This window comes from Plutella xylostella, chromosome 29, assembly GCF_932276165.1.
Source record: "Plutella xylostella chromosome 29, ilPluXylo3.1, whole genome shotgun sequence".
Taxonomy (NCBI): domain Eukaryota; kingdom Metazoa; phylum Arthropoda; class Insecta; order Lepidoptera; family Plutellidae; genus Plutella; species Plutella xylostella.
Window position 1 is genome coordinate 10,320,722 of NC_064009.1, and position 23,802 is coordinate 10,344,523.

The 23,802-nt window shown below is 35.9% G+C and overlaps 1 protein-coding gene across 2 annotated transcripts in view; it reads right to left on the reverse strand.

Annotated features, from left to right (window-relative positions):
- Nucleotides 1-23,802, reverse strand: part of LOC105387211 — a 129,128-nt gene that overhangs the window by 64,774 nt on the left and 40,552 nt on the right. The gene's annotated exons all lie outside the window — the stretch shown is intronic.

The following is a 23,802-nucleotide window of genomic DNA, read 5'->3' on the forward strand; positions in this document are numbered from 1 at the left end:
TTGTGCTATCGTGACTGGACACAGTACCTTAAGAAGAGTCATAAAAAGTAATCTAAAAGAAATTGATTTTTCTCATTGGCATAATTGTATTTCATTTATTCATACAAAATACATATACCTAACTGTTATGATTACATATACATTGCATATTCTATTTCAACAGCCAAACCTGCATTTCCACGAAACAAAAGATCTTAAATATGTTAGACATTCAATTAAAAACTAAAACCATGGCTATTTTGTTTCCGAAATCTAAATTCCACGTGCATATTCTGTTACGCAAACGCGATACGGGTGGAATATTTCACGTTTCTGTAGCGATGCTATCGCGGTTCTGTCTTATGATACCTTTTGGTTCTTGTAAGCGTACCGGCATGGTAACTGTACTTGCATTAATGTGTTATGTAACAGCTGAGCTGAATTTTAAGTAACACGTGCGTTGTTTGGTTTGCATGTTACAGTTACATTATCATCTCATAAGTATGGAGTGGACATCATAAGGTTATCCTAAAATTTACGCGCTATCATGAATGCTTTATTTACTATTATAGTACCGATATAAGTAGTTACGTTTCTATGTACTTTGCAGAAAATAAGGAATACGAACTATATTTAATTGAAAAGCTTTATGTTGAAAACAATGTTTCATCAATAGGCGTTAAAAATAACCTCTGACTCTATTTTTATGATCATCAATATTTAACAAAGTTTTTATGTACATGTGTAACTATGTGCATTAAATTATATTTTAAACAAAATTTTACTAACGGAGGTAACTTCATCAGGTAACAACCATACTCTGTTTGGTGTAGGCATCCCACCAAGGCCTAGGTAAAACTTTCTCTTTAATATCTACCTTTTTATTTATGCAGTACCTAAAATTCCTCCGTTCAGAGAAAAATATATCTGTCTATATTTCTACTAGTCCTTGAGGCCATTCCGATAACTCTGATAATATGAATAAATATCCTTCAGGATGAGATTAGAACCCGGGACTTTCAGCTGTACTACTAACCGCTATCCAATAGCTAAGAAACATCGCCAATTTCCCACAACTTTCACCGACAAAATTTACACATCAACAATAGAGGAACGCTTTGTAAGATTTACAGTTGGATTGTTATTACAGAAGATAGAGTATTCTAAATGAAAAAAGTTCAAAGTTCCAATTTAACACTTATGGGGTTAGAATTAAGAGCGGTACAAAGAGCAAAAGGTAATGTTTAGTTTTCCGTACCGGGTCACTCTAGATGATGAAAAACTAAGTTCGGAGCGCTGCGCTGCTGCGCGAGCCACGACTTTATCCCGTTGTATTAAACGTGCCGATTGCACGACATGGTTCGTTTTTCGTCAGTATAGAGTAACCCTCCAGTACCGTGATGGTAGAGCGATCACAATGAGGAAATCTGCTTGCAATTGTGAACCGACAGTTTAGATACATTTTACGGTCAATTAGCATTTGAACAGAATAGTATACTTGTAATAGAATAGCGTGTAGGCGGAACAATATGTAGGTACTTAGTTGTGCAGAAAGGAAACGCTAAAATACTTTCTTCAATACGAATTTTCGGAGTTGTTATCTTGTTTCCCTTTTTAGTAAGAAATCATTTAATTTGCGGATTTTTTACTGGTTTTCCTGTATGTTCTCTCTCTCTCTCTCTCAGCCTTCTATAGTCCACTGTTGGACATAGGCCTCTCCTAACGATCGCCACCCCAAAGGGTCACCCGCCATCTGCATCCAGCGGCTTCCCGCTACCTTCCGCAGATCATCAGTCCAACGGGTTGGGGGGCAACCGACCTGTATGTTCCTGTATGTTATTAGAGAAAAACTCTTGCAAATGTTATGTCTAAGTAAGGAGGCCACGATTGTCGGACAAGCTCGAACAATACAATGAGCTTAACAATTTAACATGCTCTAGGAATCGTCAATTTCGTTTTACTAACAACTTGACTGAATATAGGGTTGTCACTATAAAGACAAAGTTGGAAACTTACATTACAGTGTATATCTATATTAGAGGTGGTATTCAAGAAGTAAGAACTACGGTAATTGAAAATCCAATGCAACTAAAATCCAGCAACATATAATTGGGCGAATTACCGACATTACGCACCTATGCAGAATTCATACATTACCTATTAATGAATCGACCATGTCAAATAATCCTAACTAATATCCTAACTAATATTTTAAATGCGAAAGTAACTGTGTCTGTCTGTCTGTCTGTCTGTCTGTTTGTTACTCTTTCACGCCAAAACTACTGAACGGATTTGAATGAAATTTGGTATACATACAGTCTGGACCCTTGGAAAGAACATAGGCTACTTTTTATCCCGGAATTCCCACGAGAAAACTTTTTAAGGCGAATCGAAGCGCGCGAGAACAGCTAGTATAATATAATATGTGGGGATATCGCACACACGCATCTGACCCCAAGCTAGACAGAGCCTGTGTTATGGGTATCGGACAGCAGATATATCTACATAATTACATAGATAGATACATATTAATATATCAACACCCAAGACCCGAGTACAAATATCTGTCTTTAAACAAATCAGATAGTTGTTTTCCCAGCCGGGAATCGAACCAGGGACCTTCGGCATAGTTAACAGGGTCACTAACCACTACACCAGTCGGCCGTCAAATTAATGAAGCTTTTGAATTAGTGATTAAGCTAGAATGTCTGAAGAATTAAGCTATGTATCACTAAAACTGTTTAAAACAGCCATAGTCTATGGTGCAGTGACAACCCTGCAGTCTCGGCTGGTTAGCCATTGAATGCGCCGTCAAATGTGCTATTCACATAATGACAGGTTACAAATACACGAAAGTATCGCCATTGTTTGTTCAATCTGCGTTGGTGCAGCTACAAGTGGTTTCTTTTAGGGTTTCGCAGAGGATGCTGAGAATTGACGTGGTTTGTTTAATGAATTTTGTAGAACGTTCTTAGTTTATATGTGTATTTTATTTATAGATTAGGTACCTATAATAGTTATTGAGTTACTTGTTGTAATCATAATAATAATATGTATTTTTAGGGTTCCGTAGCCAAAATGGCAAAAACGGAACCCTTATAGTTTCGTCATGTCCGTCTGTCCGTCTGTCCGTCTGTCCGTCTGTCACAGCCGATTTACTCGGAAACTATAAGTACTACAGTGATGAAATTTGATGGGAATATGTGTTGTATGAACCGCTACAAAAATATGACACTAAATAGTAAAAAAAAGAATTGGGGGTGGGGCCCCCCATACATGTAACTGAAGGATGAAATTTTTTTTTTCGATGTACATACCCGTGTGGGGTATCAATGGAAAGGTCTTTTAAAATGATATAAAGTTTTCTAAAAAACATTTTTCTTAAAGTGAACGGTTTTTGAGATATCAGCTCTCAAAGTCGTAAAAAGTATGTCCCCCCCCCCCTCTATTTTTATAACTACGGGGTATAAAATTCTAAAAAAAATAGAGGTGATGCATGCTAATTAACTCTTTCAACGATTTTTGGTTTGATCAAAGTATCTCTTATAGTTTTTGAGATAGGTTGATTTAAGCTACGGAACCCTTTGTGCGCGAGCCCGACTCGCACTTGGCCGGTTTTTTTTAAATTTTGTAATTGAATTTTACGCATAGAATTAGGGAATTACGGAGAGCATCCAGTGGCGTGCTTTGAGAGTGGCCTACGTCCAGCAGTGGACAGCTATAGGCTGCTGATAATGATGATGATGATAACGATGTATAGAATAATTTCACTCAAGTGAAAAACTGGAAAAAGTAAGTAATGTTTAAAAATAATATATGTAAGCAATTACGGAACCTTACTTCTTTGTTATTTAAGCATTTTATTCGTAAAACCAGATTAGTAGGACGACTCGTCACATGTGGCTTATGAATAGTATTTAGCAACTCGAAAAGACGAACACTGTTTTGATCTTCGTAGTACCTAGTTTTAAATATTCAGTACAAAAATTGTTAAATAAACTAAATAAACTATGTGATTGGTAATAATATTATAATGATGTAGTCTGCTTCCTATTTATAACAGTGAACGTTGCCTACATACACGTATGAAGTTATACACTATAAAAACTCAATTTATGTCATTAGGAACATTAGACCCACTACTCTAAAAGTCTAGATGCATAGAAAATAAGCGCTTGCAAAAACGATAACAGATTAATTTGCACAGAGTACTCTAAGATCACGTGACAGCTAATTTATAAGTTCCACAGAGTAGAAATAGATGTTTCCTGCGCCACAGATCGTGGTACAGATTAACTGATGAGTGAGATGAGACGGTCCTTCGGACCGGATTTAGGTAGTTAGATACCGGATGTCTTAGCTGTTTATTAATTTCCCGCATTATTAGAGACTCTTCACAGCGGATTCGTTAAGATTGGTGGGACAAGATCCGATTGATGAGCTCGTTTCTCGATTCGATTAAAGTCGACTGGCAGCTTTATTTTTTTAATATCTGCAATGTGAAACTTTATATTTTAATACCAAATCAATATCCACTACTATAAGTATTCTAATAAGAAAACTTTTAAAGGTTAAATGTAGCTTGGAGAAATGTCTTAGCGTGTACTAGGTAATAAAGATGGCAAAACTTTTAATAAAATAACAGCCCTATTCTGATAATTATCTGTTAATGTCTTCCAATTAATTACAATATTCAGGTTTCCTCGTCCATTCATTGAAATACACAGCTATATGGGCCCCGATACTCTATTTATCAGTTCAGATTTATAGCATTTAGCGGTCGCGCACATAAATACTATCCGATATTTCACAATGACATCTGTATCTTATCTGCATCTGATTATAAATAGAGGTGAACCCGGGGGGTCCCGGGCGGACCATAGATTACAAACTAGTATTTGAATTTTGCACTAACACAGTTGTGCGGATCATAAAAGCCTTTCAAAATGCAATGCCACTAAACTTTTATAATCTGGGCGCAGTGGTTAGTGACTGTGACTGCTACTCCGAGGATCCTGAGTTCGATCACCGATTGGACAGATATTTGTTTAAAGACAACAAATTTATTTCGGGTCTTGGGTGAGATTTGTGTTTGTATTTTGTTATATCTCTAACTGGCCTGCTAAGCGTGGAGATTATGGCGCAACCCTCCAGTTTTGAAGGAAGCATAACTGCAGTTAACTATTCATGGGTTGTGTGCATTGATGGATCGAGTGGACAAGTATTTCATTGGCTATTTTATAAAAAAAATGAATCTTACTACTTGTTAGTAAAATAAAATAATATATATTTTGCAATTAGTTCTGCGAACCTCAAAATAATTATTCGTCCCATAGACACGGGACCACAGACTCGGGACCATAGACACCGTTATCTAGAAAGGGAGTCTGTACGGTATTGCTGCGGTGCAGCTATTTGCTAGAATTGATGCGAGAAATTCAATCTGGCTCAGGTTTCTAAACGCTGCAAGCGATCTGCGACAATGAGGGGTCTGCAGACCTTTCATTATTTTAAATAAAGCTCAATGTTGCTAAGAGTTATTGAGCAGCATTTGTCAATTGAACCAATATTTATTCATAAAGATACATGGATAGAATGATACAGTGGGAGGGATTCCAATATACATAATACATCTTATAAAATATTTCCTAATAAACTTATAGGTAACATATAAGTAAATGCTGGTATACTATATTTGGAGTCAGGGGTTAACAAGCATATTTATTACATAAGTGCATTCTGTGTTCATTAAACAGTTCTACGGTCGTGGCGCCGTCAGATCGCTTCCAATTAGACCAAACAATACTGGGGCTATCACCTAAACCCATAATTTACCTTAGAAAGTGCCAAAGTGCTACATTCACTCTGACAATGTCCCTCGGTATACATAAATTTCAAGGTAAATTCATCTTTATTACATACGAAAGTAAGTTTTAAATTAAAGTTTAGCCAAGCAGGACTTGAGACAAGGTTTATTTGAATGAATAAACGCCTACAAACTACTAACAATATTGCACAGAGTGAATGAACTGAACCATTTCTTCGGTAATTTCGTATAATTTTCTCTTGCCAAGGGTTTTGTAGTAACGGGTCTGAAATAATAGTTTGTGGACGATTTTAATGTGGAAAATTCTAAATTGTAGCTGCTCACCCCCCGCGGAGGTGACTGACTCGATACCGTATTTCTCGATGTGAGAATCGAGAACGATGATCGATTTGTATCGAGATATTGGATAGATTTTAGACATGGAGGTCTCTCTATGTCTTGGAAGATATTAATCGATTATCTACGATGAGCCAATGTACTTGGTGGTCGAGGATGTTTTTAGTGATCAAACTTATGTGATCGCCAAGTAGGTATGTTTTAGGTCACAATAGTCACACTAATATAAATGTAGGAATTTAGACGATCTACCACAGTATAAGATAATTCTTTGTAATAGATAGTTAATTACATATTACACAACAAATACGTGTGTAGTACAATAAACGTACGTTTAAACTTTACACTCTACAAACTTAAACCAAATTATGACATCAACTCCCGAAGGCAGCGTAACAAAGGTAATTTAAAAACCGCATAAATTATCAGCACAGGTAACGTTCACTAAAATTATCTCTATTTCCATTGCAATAAGATTTAAAAGGGTCAGACAGTAGAACCTACGATGCCGTTATTTGAGCTTATTCTTTGAAGCAGAACGACCCAGATATAAGTAGTCTGAGTGTACCTTACTGTAGAATAGAGTCGTCGTCTGTGACATTCAAATTGTATACTTTATGTATTTGCTAGTACAATCATCTACTACTTATTTGCTTATGTTAAGTACCTACTCAGATAAAACTTTTTTTCGTAAAACTGTAGAAATAAATATTAAGTATTATATAAAGAAAAAAAATCATGTCACTATTTAGTTAGTGAAGTTATTTCCAAAAACAAAATATCTAATCGCAAAGAAAAAACAATTACCTAATATTTATTTCTATTTTTACCAAAACTTGTAGATTGGCCATTCAAACACTGAGACGGAATGCCAAGAAGCCATTTTTTACAGTATTTTTTTTACATAATTGTGGTCAATTAGCGTTATCTTAGGCACAGTTGAATAGATAAATCAATGTCTAGACATTGGCGACTAACCGCGCCTACATTGTTAGACAAATGAAAAACACCTGTCTATCTAGTTGAACCTTCCGGGACTGGACTAGTATTACCACTTTATAGTTATCAACTTATTACAATATTAGAATGCACTATTCAGTCTCACTGCCGGGTTTTACTGATGTATGTGTAGGTGTGAGGTAGGCTTTTACTGTAATGTTGGAAAACGGGGAAACCTTGATATTATGCCTGTCCATTCTTTTTCATTTTTTGAAGCTACATACTTACAGTAGGTATAATGAATTTTTCCAAAAAAGAAGACAGTCCTGTAAATAGTGTACCATCGGAAAGGAAAGACTCAAAGGGTAAATCTTCTGAACAACTTTTGTAAATTCGTTTACTATCCACGGTAAAAAGATCACGTGACCAGCGAAGTTATGTCTTGACGGCCGAATGGTGTAGTGGTTAGTGACCCTGACTGCTAAGCCGAAGGTCCCGGGTTCGATTCCCGGCTGGGGCAGATATTTGTTTAAAGACAGATATTTGTACTCGGGTCTTGGGTGTTGATATTTATATTTAGTATGTATCTATCTATGTATTTGTGTAGATATATCAGTTGTCCGATACCCATAATACAGGCTTGGCCTAGCTTGGGATCGGATGGCCGTGTGTGAGATGTCCCCACATATTTATTTATTATTATTATATGTTCTATAAAGTAGTAAAAAAACGGAAATATTTGAGTCTTATAAAAAATTGTTAGCAAGCAGTCTCGAAGAGGTCTGATACAGGCTTTCCGCTACAAAAACCATCCCATCTTTAAATTATCCAAGTCACCTACTGTCCTTTCATTACACGCAATAAGCACATATCTTTTTCATACAAAAACACTCCTTCCAGCACTGTAATAAGAGTGTTGATCTAAGAAAACGACACAAGAGGACACCATGTTATGACAGTAGCTCTGATGTCAGATTAGCCTGATTCAAAAGCCCAGGCTCAGCATAAGTGTTATAGTAATTAGCCTTTATGAAAGCCTGTCACCCAATGACCATGTTTCGAAGCGCGCCAGTGGCACAGGTCTTCCGGACATGATATAATTATCACTAATTGTGCTATAGAATTTTATGCGTTCAGCGGCGAGGGTGGCAATGGTTTATGCTTAGTTTAAGTGTTAAATTACTTTTTTTTGAGAAAATGATAAATACGTAATGTTTTGATTTAGCTTTAAAAAATAAATGTCATATTATCGCAGTCTTTGCCAACATAAACACTTATTTGGAATATTATAAATTATGTAAGTATACCTGATTCCACATTTAATTATTTTTTTACTCAATGTTGGTTAAACTGTATCTTGCTAGACAGTTTTCAAAGCTTTGTAAGTTTCAGTAAAAATTCAAGTGTGAAAAATATATATTATTATATGATTACCTACATTATTCGAAGTCATGGTCACCCTGTTATCCCGACGTTTCGAGGACATTGTGGGGACATGTGCAACCGCCTTTCTTTGAAGCAATGAAAGTAATGCTACTGGTGGGCTATTCAGGTAAAAATTGCAAGACATTTCTTAGGTAAGTAATTGAAAATTGTGGTTAACGAAGCAGCACTAGGATATATTATGGTAAGTAGGTAACATAAAAGTTAACCTACAAGTGACATCTATGACTGTGAGTGTATGTAATAAAATACACACAATTGATTTTGTAGTTGCCGAATAACCGATAACCGTTGGGGTAGACGAGCTCTCGAGTGGAGACCACGAACAGGCAAACGCAGCGTGGGACGCCCTCCTGCCCGCTGGACTGAGGACCTTAGGCGGGTAGCCGGTAGTGGTTGGATGAGGAAGGCCGAGGACCGAGTGTTGTGGTGCTCCGTGGGAGAGGCCTATGTCCAGCAGTGGATGATTATTGGCTGATGATGATGATGTAGCTAGTGAGAGAATCAGCACTCGAGGCCTAGAGTTGTGATCCCAGCGGGACTATCCATGACAGTTATTATTATTATATTCTTTATTATTCGAAGCATTATGATAAAAATACAAGTGCAAGGTTTTGTCCAAGAAGTACTCACCTAAATTGCTGAAAACTATTATAAATTTCCCGCACAAAAAGTTACGCTGTTTTAGGATCGCCTCGTCGCTACGAATATGGCAACTCCAGGCATTTCAGGAACGCTTCAATTTATTACTACTATGTCCGTTTATCTTCACCCGACACTTGAGAATGCCTACAATTATATCAATTGCATGATTCAGACTAGTTTCAGTATGAAAAAGTTAAGATAATCTTCACTTTCTGACCAATTAGTTGCTAGTAGGTATTTCATAGAAATGAGATTGTTTTTCTTTTAGAAGGAAACATTGTTGCATAGTTCAATAGTCTGCTTTAGATAGATATATATATTCCTACATGGGAAGTGCGAGTTTTTTCTCCATTCGAGTAGTGGTGAGTGGTGAGTAAATGTCGATTTGTATGGCGCAGGAGAGTCGCCACCTAGCGGTATACGCGCTGCATTAGCTCCGTGCCATACAAATTTGAGTAACTATATGTTGACTGTTCTGTCAGACAACCTACACTTGGTGCACCATTTCGATTGCTATCTCACAAATCACCGCTTCATACATGACTTATGTCTTACATTATAATATGCGAGCTCAGCCATTTTCACCACCATTGATCAACCCACGGGTTTATGACGCAAACATAATGAAACAAGAGTGAGCCGGGGCTTTATCCCACGTCGTGTGAAAGCTTATGATCTCTAATTGCCTCTTGTCAACTCAAAATTATTATTCAAACTCTAACGCAGTATTACCTGGCTGAATGATGCCACAACACTTTCGTTTTCATAAACAATTGTTATAACTTATTACGGGATTATGATCTTATTCTTACATAATTGTGTGCTGGGAACCGTGATGACGATTCGTCGTGAAAAAATCATCGCAGCTTTCATCTCTAGCTTTGTTTTCATTCTTTATTTCTCACAATTCGTGGATTTTAGCATTTCGTGACTTCTGATGCTGTTTTGTTACCGAGTGAGTTTTGACTGAGCTTTTGTGAAGTTAAAAGTGAGAGTTTCCAGATTAAAGCAAATGCGCGTGATTTACTGCTTATGATGTTAGTTATTGTTTATCGAGATCGCTTTCTCCCTTAGCTCTGATGGATTTACGGCACCCGTTTAGAGTAAAGGGAGTCTGCAGAATAATGTTAGGTAATAGATCAAAAAAATTGAACACCATAATCAAAGGTGAATACATACAGTAATTAACCGGTAATATAACAGGTCAAACTCAAATGCTTTTATTTTTTGAATTTTTTTTCATAAATCTGATGAACGTCAACTTTTTACAAACTAGTCTCCGTTCGAAAAAGGATATGAAACTCTTGAGCCGTCTTTTCAAACTAAACTATCTACTATATAAAAACAATCGCTTTTGTATATTTAGCAATTCATGTACTATACTAAACCAATATCGTTATTTCCTCCTAACATGCTTCTATAATTCGCTTGTTCTCAAATGGGTACTTACACTTTACCTAACAGTTGCAATACCCCGCATTTACCTTACCACACAAGTTGCTGACCATATCTTTAAGAATTACTATGTTTTGACCACGATTTGTCGTTTCTGTCTGTGGTGTTGCGCAAACGTCAACGATTGTGCCGAAAAGGGCATAGACACAAAGATCTATCAGCCTACTTGTGAACCTAGGGGGTCACTCTATATGACGGAAAACGAAGTTTCGGAGACTCTATCTCGATGTATTAAACGAGCCGATTGCTCGACAGCCCTAGTTCGTTTTTCGACAGTATAGAGTAACCCCCGTGTAAATGCCACGTATGCTGGACTTTTCGTTTCGACCTTTAACTCGGGTTTATAGTTGCACATAAAATATACGAGCAATTGAATCGTATTACGCTCTTAAGTTCCAAAATGCATAAAACAATTATTATGTGCATGAATAAAAATGTGAATGCTTGTTTCTCTTGCAATATTTATCTACATAGTATTAACTATAAAATTACTTAAATTTACGCATTTAATACAGATATACAGTTTAACGATAATACAGAAATATTAATGAAACAGTTTACCGTATTGCCGTTTTATAGCAAATACGCTACCTACAAAATATACTGCAGTTTAATGAGGTATCTGAATGATACTATTGGTTTTATCACAGATTTTACTACAGTTCTAGGTATAATTGCTTAATATGATTACAAAGTTATTAATTGATCTTACATACCTACACGGTAACATTTTTAATGGAATATAAAATAAAATACATAACTAACACTAGCTAGAGTGGCTTTACATTTTATTGTTAATTAGGTATAATGTATGTCTGTAGTACGTTTGTATCATAATTTTTGCTAATGGTATATAATTACAATGTATTTATGCTCAATGATTGCATTGTAAGAGCCCTTTTTCCGTATTTACTTAAAAGACCTAAAAAAACTCTTTCATTATTTGTCTATAAATATTATAGTCGCGTAAACAACAAAATAAATAAATAAATAGTCATTCATTTCAGGCTAGACACCCATATTACACATTACAAAAAAAACGCTAAATAGCGTTGGCCCGGTAATGAAAGTTCAGTATGTTTTGTATGTATGCAATAAAGGGTTTGTAAATAAATAATAATTTTGTTAGTAATGTACAATAAAATAATTCTAATTTAAATATAATTTTAAAAATATCTTATTCTACATAATATTTGGAAACAATTCTAATATTCAATTATTATAACCAACAAGGTCAAGTAAGCTGGGCAATCATTTATATTTTGACAAGTACAATTATGAATGTTGACAAATAGGCGGATTGCAATATTTTAATTACTTCACGCCTAATCACGTAGAGTTGTAGTTGTGTTGTGTTGTGACAGAGCTAAATATATCATAATTATTGCCCTAAACTTATAATTGGCCGGGAAACGGATTGTATTTAAATTTTAGCGAACTTTTGTGAACTATTTGTGACCCCCTAACCAATGGATGTTAAGTAGGTAGGTATATATTTTTTTTTAAGCCATGGGTAACATGGCTCAATGTAAACTTCACTTATTTCATGGGATAAATGACTTGATCAGTGTTATCATAGAAATTTATCATCAAAATATCTGTAACTTTACACACATTTAAAAGAAACCTTTTTGAAAATGTGTTAATATTAAAAAATATGTAAGACTATTGAAAAATATGTAAAGTATTGAAATGGGCACAATAAAGTCGGTATGAAATGATAGTATTTGTTCAAAGCAAGTTTATAATATTCTCTCAAGTACGCATATAAGGAAATGTCGTAATTAGACTAGACAAAGGCGCATAACATGAGTTTCATTATTTATATAACAACAATACACCTATTACTTACATTACTTATCATATTGCGAATGCATGCGTAAGACTTTGCAATAAAATATTAAAAGGTAGTGATGTGCCTCGTAAAAAATGAAATTGAAAATATGTAGAAGGTAGAAGTTTGTGTCAAACAAATGGATTTACATGCTTACGTAGAGTGGGACGACCTCCGCTTTACCAAAGGCTTCAATCAGGTAGTAAATTGTTAGACCGAGGATAGGATTTTTATAGATTTTTACAACTTACATTATTCAGGAAAATATTTCTCTTAAAAAAATGCTGAGCAGTTCCACATTTAGACGACTTACCTGAAACAAAGATTAGAAAATAATAAGTAAACGGTCAACATTATATCATATTTTACGTCGTACAATTCACCCACAGGTTGATTACCTCTGAATAATGTAATGTGAAATTACCATAAGCAGTTCTCTACTATGGTGCTATCCTTCATGAAAAATATAGGTATCTGCATCACTGACCTACTGACTAGTAATTATAGTATAAGTACTAAAGGAAACTGCATACCAAGTCAGTACGCAATTGTTCCACATCACAATTGAAAGAGTTCGCGATACGCACCCCAAGGATAGCCTGGTGAAGGGAACATCTCAAACACAGCGTTACATAAACTATTACAATCTAAACCCTAAAGCTACATTAATAAGAGTGTTTAACACAACCCAGCACTTAAAGTTCGCAGATCTATGAAAGGTCTGCAAACCGTTCCAGTGAATTTCGACTCTACATCGTAGATTACAAGAGTGTTTTTGAGAATTGAAGTTAAAGTTCGCTCTATGAAAGGTAAGTACGCCGGTGAATTCCTTAGAAGCCTTAGAACGAGCGCTGATATTTGAAATGTCAGAATCGTGATTTTTGCTACGAAAAGTGTCGCAAGCGCTGGCTCCGCAGGTACCTACTTGTGAGTGCAATCGGTATGCGATACGGTTAAATATGTGACCAATTGGTTAAGTTTTTTAATCACTTTGAGTAGATATCGCGCGTGCGTGGTAGATACGTGAATAGACTGTAGAAAGATTTAGGAATACCACAGAATTTATATAAATCGCCAGAGAAAAGCAATCTTGCCAAGGATTACAGGTGCAAAAATGGGTTCTACCTTTTTTGGCATAAGATTTTTTTGCCTAATCTCGTATTGCATAGTAACGTTTGGTCAAAGTCTCGTTACGCCGAAAATCGTATGGCATAAATCTCGTTTAGTAAAAAGTTATTTCGCATAACATTGTTTAGCCTAATAATGGTATGGCCAAATCTTGAATAGCCTAATAATGCTATGGCATAGGTTTATACAAAGTAATAATATTCATTTGGCTTTAACTTTGACGGAGCGTCTCCCTACATAGCGCAAACTGGTGCCTTGTATTGTTTCCGCTGTTTGGAAAACGCTCCGCTCCGCTTCGCTGCGCTCCGCTTTGGTTTTGATGAACATGTGCACCTAACACGCTCCTCCTCGCTTTGCTCGTCGTCGCACCTATTTTTAGGTTTCGATCTCATGGGGTTTGGAATAATTATATTGGTCGTTAACTTTCGATTTTTTGATCATACAATATCGTGATTTTCGGGATGTAGGAGAAAAATACCACAATTTGTACATTTACTACATACTTAATATATTATTTATTAAGATAACATTAGAAGAAACAAGATTATACATAGGGTATAGACGAACATAAATTTGAGCAAACGAAACTTAGGTGTTTAAAGATTGTGCCTAAAGAGTTTTAGACGAAACGAGCCTTATGCCACATAAGTCTTGACAAAGTGATGGTTCGGCCAAAAAAGTTTAGACCATACGAGTTATGCGAAATGAGTTTTGGTCAATAAAGATTATGCCAGATGAGCGGAACCCGCAAAAATGAGGTCTGGCCAAAAAAAAAAACAAAAAACCCCGGCTCCTTTTAAACAGGATTCTCAAAAAAAAAAGAACGGTCAAATTTTCTAGATAATGTTGCTATTTTAAAACGAAACCAATTCACTAAATGATGCAAAAATGCATAATGCATAGTGAAGTGGCGGAGAAGCTAAAAACCAGTCTGGTTTCTAAATTGGAAAACATCGAGATATTAATATTACCTCGGGTGGGAAGTTTTTTAATAAAACAGGCTTAGGTAAATTTTATCATTGTCATACCTAACCGTAAAGCCAAATAACTGTAAATTAATTAAGAAATTAAATCTAGCAAATTTATTACTTCATAAACTTAGTCACCGCAGAGCGGCAATAAAGGTACATGAAAGAAAAAAGAGTAAAATTAAAGCCATCTGCAGTTTATAAATAAATAAATGATAGGAAGGATTCGGAGTAAGTATCATGATCGAATAGACCAATAGCGACCAAGCAGCACAGAACGCAGCAATAGCGTGGCGCGGTTTTAAAAATTCCACCAACACCGTCAAAAAGTGTCTTCTGCATTGGTCAAGTTACGTGGTTCCTATTATATTTAACTGTAGCAATACTATTACCGATAACACCTAATGATCATTGCTGGGAGTATAACATTCTAGTGAAAGTAATCCTTTCCAGTACAAGACCCGCTATAGCCTTTAAGCCAGTCAAAGTTGGAGCTCAAGATACGCTGGTCAGTATTGAATATGGTAACGAAATGGCTCCAAGCGCTGATAAAATCCAAGTTCTCTCAATGGGACTGATAGTATCGGATCTATCGATGATTCAACTCATTCAAAAGCACTTTATTACCACCAGGTAACGTTCAGTATTGCACCGTAAATTTATTGGTTCTAGGTATAACTTTAGGTGAGACTAGGAGGTAATTTAATACTAGAATTATAAATGGTAGCAAATTATTATCACCGCTTATGTAAGCGTTTAGAGGTGTATCTTTATAATTTAATACTTTCTCCGGGTATTATGATATTCTAATCTGTGACAAATAATGAAACGTGCCATTACCTTAGACTGCCTTAGAGCAAACTAAGTGCCAATTTCTCCATAGTCGGTTATCTAACCGACCAGGGATGATTCATCAATTATACGTCATCTCCATATAAAATTCTTGACAGATGTGTCAAAAGTCAACCACTAATGGTTATGCTGGTTGCTGCTAACCTGGTTATGCTTTAACCGACTATGGAGAAATTGGCAATAAGTCTAAGTAGGTAATCTACAAAAAAGTGCCTGTCCTTAAACTGCAGTAAAACACTTTACCATGGTGCTAAATAATAAATTGGGCAATATTGTTCAATGAACTTAATATTCAATTCAAATGAAAGCGATGAATTGGAGTTTTTAAGGAAAACTCATTAAAGAGAAAACTTTCTCTAATGCGAAACTCAATTTTAATTATTAATATCGAAATTTATAGCGAATTAGGATTCATTTGCGTTCTTTTTATAGTGTTTTTATGTTATGTCCAAATGATTCAAAGGTTGAAAACTGTGGGTCCGTTTGTCATCGCGTCACATCATTGTAAAGGCTTCTAAACTTCATTAAATAAATTTAATTTACTAAGTACATATTTATTATTTTATAAAACTAACGGAACGGATATTTCAATGTCATCCCAGGGTTATTGTTATGGTCGTCAACTCAAACGGAAGTATTCCGTCAAGCAAGAGTAAACCCCGTCAATTCTGATTTATTAAATTAAAAAATATAATATAAGTATAATAATTTGGAAGTAAATCTAAACTGTTTATAAATTTACTGAATTGTTTCTATAAAGTCTGACCCTAGGTATTACTTAGGTTTTATATGAGTACGACATGCGTTTTACCACGCAGATAACTTTTATGTAGACATGGTGAAACAGGCCATTAGTGGCTTATTTAGTTTGGAATTCGCAACGGTCACGATTGACCTCGTCATGCGGAAGAAAAGTAAGGTTACTTATTATAGTCTTTTGTTTCATTAAACGTAGACCATTATTTTTTTGCCTAGTGTTTTTGTACTGCTTTGGTTGATGTTTTCTTTATCTAAGAGATATATAGCTTTAGGAAAATATGGTTCTGTTTCCACCAGAGATTCGCAATGCCAGAGTAATAAATGGGAACTGGTAGAGTTGTTGTTTCAGCGTTAACTCAAGTACTCCATCATCATCATCCAGTGATCGTCCACTGCTGGACAAGGGCCTCTCACAAGGAGCGCCACAGAACTCTGTCCTTGGCCTTCCTCATCCAGCCGCTACCGGCTGCCTACCTAAGGTCATTCATCCAGCGGGTCGGTAAAGGCTGGCTAATACTACAAGTAGTCAAGTAATTGAATAAAAATACAAATGCATAGCTATGAGTAGCTAAGTTTAAATATCTTATCATCATCATCATCATCTCAGCCATAGGACGTCCACTGCTGAACATAGGCCTCAAACATCCTATACCTAGATATAAATGACACTATACCTATAGATGTAAAAGCTGTGGAAATAAACTCGAAATGAAGTCATAATTTGCAAAACTATTTAGCAGTATGCAAGTTATCACTGCAAAACGAATACACAGTATTATTAGCACTTGTGTATGAAGGACCCAGTCACGCTAACTTCGCTGTGAGCCTAATTGGCTGGAACTTACTCTTAGGATATTATTTTTTCAGGATCTAGGAAGTAGGTATACCTAAACCGACTTCACCCGACGTAGATAAGTAGGCAGGTACTGAATATCTTTCTTAAAAGACAACATTCTGTTCTAAAAGATTCCATAAGAAGTTAGTTATCAGGTCATTTCTACAAGTTATAATAATAGTTGTGCACAAAAAGAAGGTTCTTCGTTTTACCACGATGACAGTCACCAACACCGGACATGGTAAAAGGATATAAGTTATTGCTAATTTATAATTATTATCATGTAAATATACAATACCAAGGCCGTTAGTCATTTTAAAATCAGGTTAGGGTCATAACCGACTAACGGTTACAGTAACAGGCGCATCATAATACCTTCGACCTAAAATCACAAACCAGCAGTCATGAAAAAACATGACAAGCTTATTAGCTGTTTGCGAAATTTAAAACAGCAATGTTTATTTTGTGCGTCCCAAAAATTTACCCTTCCACGACAAAGAAGTCGAATAACAGTAAAAATAATATTCTTTTGTTGATGTAACGGACATCCTTGAAAATTTCCCTTTCAATTTGCATTTGGTGTAGAAAAGAAAACTCCAGAAGAGCTGCTATTGTTTTTTGGCTTTTCACGCTCCGCTTCCAGCTATTCTAACCTTACTTGCTATTTCTGCTTGTTAATAGTATCAACATATTAAGTTATCATCACAAATACACTACTCAAATGTATCAGTAAGATATACAGGGTTATTGGTAAGTAGACCGGATCCTTTCAGGAGGTGATAGAGGAAGGCATTTCCAGTCGATTGAACCCAATAATGCATTATCCTAAACTTAACCATTTCTAAGATATTTAATATTTTAGGTTTTTCTAATTTTTTGCCAAAATTTTATGCTTAAAACAGAAAAAAATAAAATGCATAAAATTTTGGCAAAACATTAGAAAACACTTAAATATTAAATATCTTAGAAATGGTTAAGTTTAGGATAATGCATTATTGGATTCAATCGACTGGAAATGCCTTCCTCTATCACCTCCTGAAAGGATCCGGTCTACTTACCAATAACCCTGTATATAATTATACTTATTAAAAATAAACACTATTTCCGAAACGTAAACCTATTTTTCTCTCTACCTCTAACTATATCAGGCAGGGTTCTTGTCAACGTTGATATACTAACTTTTTCCTTTAATCACAACGCCGTATTTATGGCGAAACGTGATATAGTGACGTTTACCTACGTGGATAAAGAACTCGTGTAGCGGCAGCAGTGTGCTCTGTCTTTATCCTGACTACGACCGTAGACCTTTCTGCAGCTATTCTTTATTCGAAGGAACATAATTTGTGAGTTATCCACGACGGCAGTCACGAATTCGTATCATTGTAATTTAATACATTCTTAATGTCTACTTTTTTATTAGGCCGGCGAATAACCGCAGTGATCGAAATCGAAAATGTTAGTGAAACTGTTTTGTGGAGCAGAACATTTAAATAAATAGCTCTTGCTTTGGTTCTAATAGTACCTTTTTAACCTTGAATTTCATATCCAAATTCCAATCTAGTGTTATGTAGCGGGTATATGAAATGGTATATGTAGTCACTAGATTTTTGTAATTCAATACTTTACATTATGTGTTAAGAACAAACTGGATCTGGTAATGTGTAGGTTTTTGTGTATCGCATTGCACATTACCCTTTTAGGTTAGATATACACTGGACGACACCATAGGTCAGGATACAGTGAACCTACTTCCAAAGCACAAATCCAGGGTTTCTTTTATTTCTCACTAGCTGTTCCCGCGCGCTTCGCTTCGCCTTAAAATGTTTTCCCGTGGGAATTCCGGGATAAAAAGTAGCCTATGTTCCTTCCCAGTGTCTAGATCGTATGTATACCAAATTTCATTCAAATCCGTTCAGTAGTTTTGGCGTGAAAGAGTAACAGACAAACAGACAGACGGACAGACAGACAGACACTGTTACTTTCGCATTTATAATATTAGTTAGGATTATGTATTTCTGAAGGTACCTATATTATATGAGCGCTCCATCACCCAGTGCTTCATCCGATGACCACTACAAAAATGTTCGACCAATTTACAAAGACCATTGAGCAGGCGGCGAAGCGTGATGGAAGCGCTTTCTATAATCGGTACCGAAATCATACATCTATCCCATTCTGTCTCCTGGCTAATGAGCGAGACAGATAGTTTTTCATACCGATTGTAACAGATGGACAATGGCGAGGAGACGCGGTTGGCTAAACACATCTATTCAAGGTTTCACGTGCGGTACTAATGATGGATCCTAAGGATTTCCTGCAGGTTGGTGATTGTCTGACTGTATACTGAGTTACTGAGGAAGACAGACGGTTTCCTCAATGAGAGAGGAAAACTGATCGTTTGATAGGCTTGGAATAACTGACAAGTTTATCTCGTGGCCGAAATCTACTTGTCCATATAGAATCTGTGGTCACTTAAATTTATGGTTTGGCTATTAATATGTAGTACAGTAAGGGACAGATAAACCTGACCCCCCTCAGAAGCATTGCTAGTATGAGAGGGGGGTTTGGTTTCTTTGCACCTGACCGTACCTATACGATTTATATGCTTACGTTTTATTTTTAAACTTTTTAATAAACCTTTTTGAAAATGGTTAGTATGAATGCGGTCTTGAGATTAGTGCAGAACGGCGGTACGAATGTACAAATTCATCGTCTAAAACGTATGCGCTCATTAGATATCCGGCAATGTACCTACCTAGTTGTTGGTGCAACATATTGATATTGTAAGAACTCAATATGTTTACAGTGAAACCTGCAGTACTATTAATAAGACCTAGAATACCGACTGAGCTCATGTTTCAAAATATCAAGATACAAGCAAATAGCCTGCAGACGAAACATGATCTTGTGCTATCTGCTTACCGCGACACAGTCTACTGGCCTTACACCTGGCGTTTCCATTCACTATTGCATTTTTAACCCGACTTATGAATGAAATAAACACAACATTACACGTACTTCTTAGTATGTATTTTGTATTTGAGCGGTGTGTAGGAAGGGAGCTTCCCCAACTGACGTAAAAACTGTGGGGCTACCATCACCGAACATTGGCAATTAATAATCCTTAAGCAGCGGCGCTCGCCTGACAAACATATTTGATCCTAGCCGATATAAAATAGAGCATGAACTCAGTACCGCAGATATGCTATGTGGATGTCCGAATAGGATCGGATCACGTAACCACGTATTCACACTAACCCCCTTATTCATAGAGAAGTTACAGAACGTTTTAACTAATAAACTGTTTTGTCCCTCTCCGACAAAGAACAATTTGTTCTTTGACAGAGAGGGACAAAACAGTTTATTAGTTAAAACGTCTTGTAACTTTTCTATGAATAAGGGGGTAAGTATACGAATATTAAGTATCCGATAAGTCACTCGATCCGAAAATATTTTTCGCAAATGATATAAGAACTTCTAAACTTTTTTAGTTTTTGTAAATAGTAAAAACCGTACTATAGGCCCTTTGCGTACTTCTCACCTATCGACTGAACGCCATCAGCCCTATCGGTTTTTTCTGGTATGAAATATGTATTTATGTGTTATAGAAGTGTGACCAAATATGGCTATAATAATTATAAGATATTTGATGAAGAGGATCGAAGGCCATACTAAGCCAGATGGTGCAATGTATTCGACTACTTATTTATATTTAGCATATACGTTAGAAGGCTGGGAATATAACGACTGGGCTTTAATCTCAAATCCTTCTAAGGTAAAAAAGTATAAACTTACAACGAATGAAAATACCTTGGCAGATATTAAAACTTCACTTTGTCCATCTTACTAATGGTTTATTGACGGTCGCTTACGTCTGGTAAGTAAAGTTGGTTTTCAAAAGCATTAGTAAGATGAACAAAGTATAGCACCCGTGTAAATACACACACACACACACGCACTCACGCCTTGTACTAATGTACTCCCTTGCGGGGTAGGCAGAGGTGCATTGCTGCACCCACTTTTCGCCAGAGTGTAAGTGTAGTCTTAATGTAATAGTGGGCGGGCCTATTGCCATTTTACGGGCACATCCAAGACCCGAAAACAAATATCTGCCCCAGCCGGGAATCGAACCCGGGACCATCGGCTCAGTAGTCAGGGTCACTAACCACTACGCCATTCGGTCGTCTAAATACTATCCAGTTTTTTTTAAGTTTATCCCCAAAAAACGGTTTATATTAAAAGATAATCGTTATTGCTTCGACGGTAGCGTGAATGCTGCCTCGGCATCGATTTTGATCCATAAAAGGCGAAATTACTGGGCGAGAATATAGGGTCTATTAGAAGTCTAGAACATCCAGCCGGCCTATAATGAGGCTATTACTCAAGATTGCAGAGATCTAGAAGACAATAGACCTGGCTACCTGGAAGCTATATGTGGGACTGACTGTGAGAATGCGATGACCCTGTGTACCCACTCTACATAATTATATATTCAGATGTTTGGGGGAATATAGGTTATAGCAAAGGTAAAACCAATCCCTAAAACTATAAAAGTGGAAGAGTTTAAAGACCTGCGTGCCGTAAGTATATTGCCAGTACTGTCCAAAATAATAGAACGAGTAGTACATACTCAACTAAGTAAATTTATGGAGGATGAACAGATACTACCAACAATCCAATCTGGCTTCCGTAGTGGACATGGTACCGCAACTGCCCTGGCACATGTCACCGACGACGTCATAAGTAGTGCTGACAAAGGGAAAGGTAGTGTTTTGGTGCTACTGGATTTTAGTCGTGCATTTGACTGTATAAATGTGAAGCTACTGGTTGCGAAGCTAAAATACTATGGTGTGTCTAAGGAAACTTGCGGTTGGTTTTACTCATATCTATCGAATAGGAAACAGTATGTTACTATAGAAAGTATTCAAGGTGACATAAATAATTCGCAAGTTAAAGATGTGTCACGTGGATGCCCACAGGGATCGATTCTTAGTCCTCTGCTGTTTATCATCTATACAACTGACCTATTAAAGCAAATCGAAACTTGTAAAGTGCATTTATATGCTGATGATACACAAATATACCATTCTTTCAAACCTAAAAATACCATAGCGGCAGTTTAAAAGATTAATAGTGATCTGAAAGAAGTTTTTGATTGGGCTAAGACGAATGCACTTGTTCTTAATCCTTTAAAATCAAAATGTCTGATAATGGGAACTAAGAACCAACGTCAGCAAATAGAAAAACATAACCCCAACATATTAATTAATAACGAAACTGTAGCTAGAGTAAATTCCGTAAGAAATTTGGGTCTCCATGTAGATGGCGAGTTGAGATACGAGGAGCATGTCAACAGTCTGGTAAGAAATGCATTTTACAAGCTAAAGGTATTATACGGTATTCGGGACTATCTGACAGAAGAAGTTCGCAAGATCTTAACAGAGTCGCTGGTTCTTTCTCCCTTCAACTATTGCGACGTTGTACCTGGACATGGACATACTATGGACCTCGGCTATATGTGAAAACCGAGAGAGCAATCCAACGCGTACAAAATGCCTGTGCCAGGTTCTGTTATAGAATACCTAAGCGTGCTCACATTACACCATATCTAGATAAGCGGAAAATTTTGAAAATGAAAGCAAGAAGAGAACTTCATTTAGCGGGACTTATTAAAAAAGTTATAAAAACCGGACAACCGATCTACTTATATGATAAACTATCTTGGGCTAAAGATGCACACAATATAAACACACGCAGTAAAACTAATAATAATTTGTCGATACCAGAGCATAAAACGGTTAACTACAGAGGAGGTTTTAAGTTCTCTGCATCGAAAATCTGGAATGACCTTCCTCCTCCTTTAAAAACATTGAGTATGTCATTTGGTACTTTCAAATTAAAGTTGAAAAATATACTAATTTTAAAACAAATAGAGACCTCAAAAACAATATATAGGTACAACCATAAAAAAATAAACTGATATCGAAACATATATACATATATTTATATTAGATTTTTAAACATATATATATAAATATATATTTATTTATATTAGATATAGTAGTAGTATATTATATTAGTATAGTATATTAGTATAAATATAGTATATAAATTTAATTTTAAGTTTAATGTTTGAACATTATCATAATATTATAATTGTATTTGTTAAAGAGTTGAACATTAGGTTTACTAATAAGGTAATTGTACCTATATAAAATATTTATTAAACACGGAGCAGACTGGAAATCAGCGTTGTTCAGACGGATGTCTGACAACATGGCTGAGTCTGTTGCCATTTGCCTCAGATACATTATGTGTAGATATAGTTACTAAGGTGTTACTCTATTAAAAGAATTAGATTATGTTAAATTGTAAGGTAAGGTTTAAGTACATCTTTAAAGTGTAAAACTTCGTCTGTGGCAATAAAGATTATTTTCTTTCTTTCTTTCTTTCTTTCTTATAGATAAATCTTAAAAGTTAAAAAAAATATATATAAAATTCTAAAATTATGAATATCTCAGAAATGATTCACTTTCACATCCCATATTGAAATCGACTTAACGGGTCCGCCACTAATTACCAATGACCCTATATAATAGTATTTTACCACATTTATTCTATAGGAATGCATAGTATAAAAATATATAGCTTTGATTTCCCAATAACCCCGAAAAATCACACAGGAAAAGTTCACTAACTACTCATACATCGTAAAGTATTTCCTACGTGAGATACGAATGCTGAGATAACATCAGAGAAGGAGGGTCACTCTATATGACGAAAATCTTTACGGAACGCTGCT